Source organism: Puntigrus tetrazona, unplaced genomic scaffold (genome assembly GCF_018831695.1).
Source record: "Puntigrus tetrazona isolate hp1 unplaced genomic scaffold, ASM1883169v1 S000000270, whole genome shotgun sequence".
NCBI classification, from domain to species: domain Eukaryota; kingdom Metazoa; phylum Chordata; class Actinopteri; order Cypriniformes; family Cyprinidae; genus Puntigrus; species Puntigrus tetrazona.
In genome coordinates this window covers 576462-583494 of record NW_025047932.1, presented here as the reverse complement: position 1 = coordinate 583494, position 7033 = coordinate 576462, and the positions used below count along the sequence as shown (strand labels likewise).

At 35.6% G+C, this 7033-nt stretch overlaps 1 long non-coding RNA gene across 1 annotated transcript; it reads left to right on the top strand.

Annotated features, from left to right (window-relative positions):
- The first annotated feature begins 1563 nt into the window (after positions 1 to 1563).
- On the top strand, positions 1564 to 5043 carry LOC122333377. Its single transcript, XR_006248624.1, has 2 exons — positions 1564 to 1851; positions 3794 to 5043. It is a non-coding gene; the product is annotated as an uncharacterized LOC122333377 (long non-coding RNA).
- The last annotated feature ends 1990 nt before the right edge of the window (positions 5044 to 7033 follow it).

Here is a 7033-nt window from a genome sequence, read left to right as displayed (position 1 = left end):
TCATATCGTGTTCTTTTAGACAATAATCCAAGGGAAATTAAAAGTGGATAAACTGAATATGATGGAAGAATGAAGTAAACTGAAATCACTGTGTGTGTGTGTGTGTGTGTGTGTGTGTGTGTGTGTGTGTGTGTGTGTGTGTGTGTGTGTGTGTGTGTGTGTGTGTGTGTGTGTGTGTGTGTGTGTGTGTGTGTGTGTGTGTGTGTGTGTGTGTGTGTGTGTGTGTGTGTGTGTGTGTGTGTGTGTGTGTGTGTGTGTGTGTGTGTGTGTGTGTGTGTGTGTGTGTGTGTGTGTGTGTGTGTGTGTGTGTGTGTGTGTGTGTGTGTGTGTGTGTGTGTGTGTGTGTGTGTGTGTGTGTGTGTGTGTGTGTGTGTCTGTGTGTGTGTGTGTGTTAACAATTTGGGTAATTTTTTTATGGCGGGGGTGAAATTGATGGGATTTAATGGGATTCAATATAATTTAAAAAAGGGTTATTCCTGACCATTCAGAATCAATATGGGCTGAATAACTATTTAATAATTCAAAGGCATTCAAGTAATTTTTAAATGTGACCAGAGTTATTTTTTTTTTACTATAGATATACTATTAGAGTTATTACTATATTTTATTGTGATTCTTAAATACTTTTTTTAATATGCAAATAAAGTTTAGCTTTAGTTCGATTGATACTCTGCCTTAAAATAAGTTCAATGTTGCTGTAGCTGAAATATTGTTTACAATTCTATTTCGGATCATTTAAGTTTCATCAAGTATTTCATCTTTTATGGTTTCGCTTTTAGTCAAGTTATAACCCTGAACAGATATTTTGTGCAGAAACTACAGACACGTGTCTGCTGGTGGAGGCTGTTTTCCGCTCTGGAATTCTGGGAATGAGGAGGAGCGGCTCACATGTGCTGAACACAGGTGTGAGAAAACAGAGCAAAACAAGCACTGTTCACACGTTTACAGTACATACAGTAGTCAACATTTGAAGTGGATCAAAAAACTTAAAGTTGTCCAAAAACAAGAACGCCTTTTGCTTTTAGGACAATTTTAGCGAAAGGTTTCATTTGCAAAAACAGATCAAAAATCATGTTTTTTTTTTCACTACGAACACCAATGAATCCCAATCAAACTGCAGTTGGGTTATTTTGATTAGGTTTAAGAAATAGCCGAAAAATACAACCAACTAACACAATAAAATTCAACAAAAGATTGTTCCAAAAAATTTTTTTACAATTTTGCAAAAAAAACTCTTTATATATATTATGTCCTGGCAAATAATAATGTGTATTTTTATTTTGGAAAAAAAATATTTTAGCACACTATTTTTAAAAATCTGTAATCTGAAGGTGCAATAAAAAATATTCAAATATTACCAAAAAAAAATTTAAGTTGAAATGAAATCCTTAGCGATGCACATTACTTGTTGGAAAATCAAGTTTTGATATATTTACAGTAGGAAGATTTACTAAATATCTTTTGTACATGATCTTTACTTCATGTGATTTTTGGCATAAAAGAAAAGTGTATCATTTTGACCCACTATTGTTAAAAATACCTGCGTGCTGATGACTGGGTCAGAAATGACAAACGAAGAAAGCGTCCTCGAATGTTATTTTTTCCGGTTGTGCGCGCTCTTCCTCCTCCTCCTCCTCCTCCTCCGTGCTCATGCGCAGCAGGCCGAGCTGTAAATCCCCCTCGTCTCTGTTTATGCAGGGCCTGACCGCGTCCACCGACACTCGCTGATATTTTTCTGCTCAAAAACCCCGGGCCGAGGGAATGTGCTGATTGTCAGGCTTTTTCGGAGCCGTTCTCACATTGCAACCCCATCTGAACTCCTCCTGCTGTTTGGATGCCCTCGTCTCCAAGGTAACACACAGAGACAGATGTTTCTCGGTTAGCCGAAGCAATTTGTGAGGACAGACGGAGCGCAGAAGACAAGTATAGAGAGCGCAGTCTGACGAGACGTTTTGGAGTGAAAACACTGTAATCAAGACATGACATGAACCCAGCATAAAGCCTTTACCAGGAATGTGAGCGTTTTCATCAAGACATTTGCATAATGTCTGGCTTGTCTGGAGTTCTGTATGTGAAAACATTTGGATGCAAGCCTCTGCTTTTTTTTTTTTGTCAATTATTACTCTCGTGCTTAATAACAGCTAGTCTGAGTGACTTGAAACTTTTTAACATCTCAGCACTGGAAAGATTTTATTTATATATATACATATATATAGATAGATAGATAGATAGATAGATAGATAGATATAGATAGATAGATAGATAGATAGATAGAGAGAAGTCTGGTTTGTCATAAATGAATGAATTCGTAAAGTTGCACCACATGACATTTTTTCAACTAACCTTGGCTTGCCATGAAAAGAACAAATTATCTGATAAAACCTTGTCGAAATGGGTCATCTGCCTGATGTCATTTCCTGTTTTATCATTTTAACTTAATGAACGTGAAAATGTCATGTGGTGTAACCATTAAATAAGTTTTAAACATAAATCATCATTGCGAACACACACGCCATGTCTCTGTACCATTATTATATATTATTTTTATTTATATGAAATATTGTTATAAAAGTTGGCAGGCAGCTGAACGCACAAAGGCAGTACGATGGCGCTGAATTTAAATAAAAATGATACGATTTGATAACTATTTGCTCTTTAACAAATAACAGCTTAATGAGACCAAAGACCTCATCTTTAGTAACAAACTGCTCATTTAAAGTCCAAGCAAGCACATAAACGCTTTAAAAAAAAAGCTCTTAAAGTAACATGCCACTTTTTTTCCAGCTCCTCTACAGTTTGACCATTTTTGAATAATCGATAAATCATCAAGTACTTCCATGCATTCCCTGAGACAAAAGAGTATTGCTTGTTTTTTCTTTAATCAGCCAATCAGATCGAAGAACCAGGAAGAACTCTTTATAGATAAATATATTTATATAATAAATGATGAATTCCGAAACAGTCGCACCACATGACTTAACGTCTTTCAACTAATATTGCCTTCCTATGAAAATGACTAATTATTGTAGAAAATCTGTATGATTTCTGCATGTTTCACGTTCCTCCTCATTGATTTCACATGTTTTTCACAGTCAAGTCGTTTCTTCATCCTGAGTGGACCACACGAGTTTAATATTATATTACATTATATTATATTATATTTAGTGCCGTCAAACATCCAAGCTAAAGGTTTGTGTACAGTGTGTATATTCATTATGTGCATATACATACAAACACATGAATGAATATATTTAAAAGAAATACACACAGCATGCACACATTGTCACGTCTTTGGACTCATTTTTGTGTGCCCTACCTTCCGTTCCTCTTAATCGGATCATTGTCTTCAGCTGTTTCTTGTTCATTTAGTCAATTACCTTGTATATTTAAGTCCTGTGTGTTTGAGTTGTGGTCTATACATGCGGTTTATGTTCTGCCTGCCTGTATATTATGATTTTGTCCGTTTGAAGAGGATTAAAACTATTTAAGTTGATTTATTCTGATCGAGCGCTCCTTCACGCTAAACCACGCCGTATACACACATATATATATATATATATATATATATATATATATATATATATAAAACTAAATACTTGTTTTGGATGTGATTAATCATTTGAAAGCACTGATTATATTACATTAAATACAGTATTATTTTTATTTTCTGAATAGTTAAACTAATGACTCTGTTTCATGCTATTTAAATTTTTCTAATGAAGCCTGTAATAAAATATCATGTCGCACGTTGACGGGATTTTCATTCTAACATCAAAACATCTGATTTCATGAGGTGTCCAGATGAACGTAATCCCGCTCCCTCAGATGTGTGGCGTCGGAGGTGTTACCGCTGAAAGCTGAGGAACGGGCCGTCATGCAAACGTGGCACCCTCCTCTCCTCCCCTTTACTGGCAGCGGCAGACCGCCGGGGCCCCGGGGCCACCGGCTCGGGGAGATTACGCTGACTCCTGCTGGTCAGAGAAGGCCGGCCGCTGCCCGCTCCAGATGTCCACCTCCACAGCAGTCTGAGGCTGGACTCAAGGAGAAAGAAAGCTAAAAACAGCAGAGAAATCTGATCCTAGGTCTAGAAGACGTGGAAAGCAGGGGAAAGATGAGAGAAACAAAAGAGATGGATGAGAAATGAATCATACAATTAGCTTTCTGTCAGTCAAAATGGGGATTTTTTTTTATTATTTAAAGTATTTATTTACTGTGTTTTGGGGTTTAATTCTTAGATAATAATAAGATTATTCTTGACTTATTTTCGACATTTATTTAATGATTTTACAGGGTTTGTATATATTTCATTTTTTTATATTTTCAGAAGTTGGGGTAATGTCTGTAAAATTTAAATTTGTTAATAAATTACGAAATTGATTTATCGGCATTAAACCTATCCACATATACATCTAGTGAGTATATAGCTTACTATATATAACTTAAATACTGTAAAGTGTGTGTGTGTGTGTGTGTGTGTGTGTGTGTGTGTGTGTGTGTGTGTGTGTGTGTGTGTGTTAAAAACACTGCACTCTTTCTTTAAGAATCCAATCCAGGCCAAGACAGTAAACAAGTGGCATGAGTTTGGGGAGGAACTTCCTTTTTTCTGACCAATGGTTGACAAGGGGTGTGTTCAGAAAAACATGTCTGAAAACAATCATTTATAACGAAATTGCAAGCATTTTTTTTTACATTTCCTGGCTAATGCTAAGATAAATTTGAATTTAATATATATTATACTTAATATTTATAATAAATATATTAATAAAAATATTTGTATTATTATACACTGTACAAAAAAGTCGTTTCAACCTGAAATGACTTGTTCCTCGCTGCCTAAAATTTTTAGTTTAGTCGACTAAAATATATTAGTTGTCACTTAAATTAACTTTAAGCACCAAAACATTTTAAGTTGACTCAACAAAAAAATAGGAATTGGGGGTAACAAGTTATTTCAAGTTGAAACTACTTTTTAAGGCGTATTTTCATATTATTGACAGTCAGGAAAGTTACAAACACGTTTTTGAAATAAAATAACATTTTGTGTGTGTGTGTGTGTGTGTTTATATATTATATATTATATTTATTTAGATGAACTCACCATTCACTTTTGTTGTGAAAATGGCAGCCTGGACGTATCTTCCCCACAAAACATACAGAATGGAGATGAGTAAATATATTGTATTAAATATCGGTGTGTTGCTGTATGTTTGAAAATAGAAAATGAAAAGGGCTCTAAACGCAGAGCAGATGCGGGACGTGATGAAGAGTGATGCTGCGTCACACAATAAATCATACAGAATAGAAGCAAATAAAAACACACGTAGAAAGACAGGGTGAGCGTATCTCTAATCATCTTCTTCCGGTCTGGGATCTCAGCGCTTTACGACACACAATTACTGCGGCTCTGGCCTCTTGAAGCAGCATGAGGTGCTCACTTAAAATAATTACAGCCAGGAAGCATTAAGATCAACATTCATGGGTCCAAGCCCTGCTTCACTCACCCATCATTCATGCAGTACTGAGATTTATCAGTCAGGCAGCTTTTACTGCTTCGGCTGAAGATGGGTTTCCATCACCGAGCAGAACTATAAATAAAGAACGTTTTTAAAAAACTGTTTTCTCAAACTTCACAGATGTAGGTGACTCGAGATTTTAAGTCAAACTGTTGCAGTCATATAACGGACTCACTAATAATACACAGTTATCTGTCTGTGTGAAAAACTGAACAGTATTTTTGGGTCACCATTGACTCCCATAGTATTTTCGTTCCTAGTATGGGAGTCAATGGTGACCCAAAAATGGCCGGAACAAACGTTTCTCAAAACATCTTTCTTTGTCTTCTGAAAAACAAAGAAATTCATACAGGTTTGTCTGGGGTTCTGTATATGATTTTTAGATGAACTATTCCTTTAACAAAATCACGTTAATTGATTCATTAGCATATTACACATTCATGAATAAATCAGTGTATATATAAAATGTGTCACATTTGTTTAGTTTTTTAAAATCATGTTTGCTATAGTTTCTGAGCCTTTAAATCAAAACATACTCTTGACTTTATTAAATCGTTACTGCTTTATTTAATCAGAAACACCGCCTAAATGTGTATTTTACCTTTATTTTATTAAAAGTAGGCCAACAGCGCTTCTTCTAAGAGCACATGTAAGTTAACATTTTCCTCTTATCTGCAACACATATTGGCATAATTTTTTATATTTGGCCGACACCGATATTTACATTTAAATCCATTATCGGTCAAATCCGATATCGGTCCAATAATATTGTGCACCCCTAATATATAACACACTGCTCTATAGCAGGGACCAGTATGACCTCTTCTACATTATTTCTTTCCCTGGCTGTGCAGAGATATGCAAATACATTTATGAATTATTAGCAAATACATTATTTTTTTACATTTTCATAAATCATGTTTTTGTTAATCCTGTTATCGTGTTTTTATTGTTTTAATTAGCTGTATTTTTAGTTGTTGTTTTTTTTGTGACCTAATCAAAATAACCCAACCGCAGTTTGATTGAGATCAACTGGAGCGCGCAATGAAATTTTTTTTTAAAAACTGCTACAAAACTGTTTTTGTAAATAAACTCTTGGAATGGCAGGTAAAATGTCCTACAACAGCAATGCAATAGAAATCAATCATTAAAGTGGTCTGTTTAAAGTACTCTAGCTTTAACTGAGTGGAAATAAAGCAGGTCTGAGCTGGTGTGATCGGGTGGGGCGTGGTCTAATTAGCATATTCATGAACCCGCCCACACTAAAGGAGGTGAATGTGTGGAGTTACATTCAAGTCATTTTAAGACATTGGGAAATTATTTTCATGGGGAAAAGGGTGTTCTGCGAGGTTTTTCTGGCTGAAGTGAGTTTGTACTGAAAACAGAAAGAGAGCGAGAGATCAGACGGGTTCTGTCTGCTTTACAAACCTCTCTAATCCAGATTAAACGCATCCAATGTACTGTACCCCACACGCTCATACACAGCTCTACTAAGCCTGATCCGGGACAAAATGTGTGTC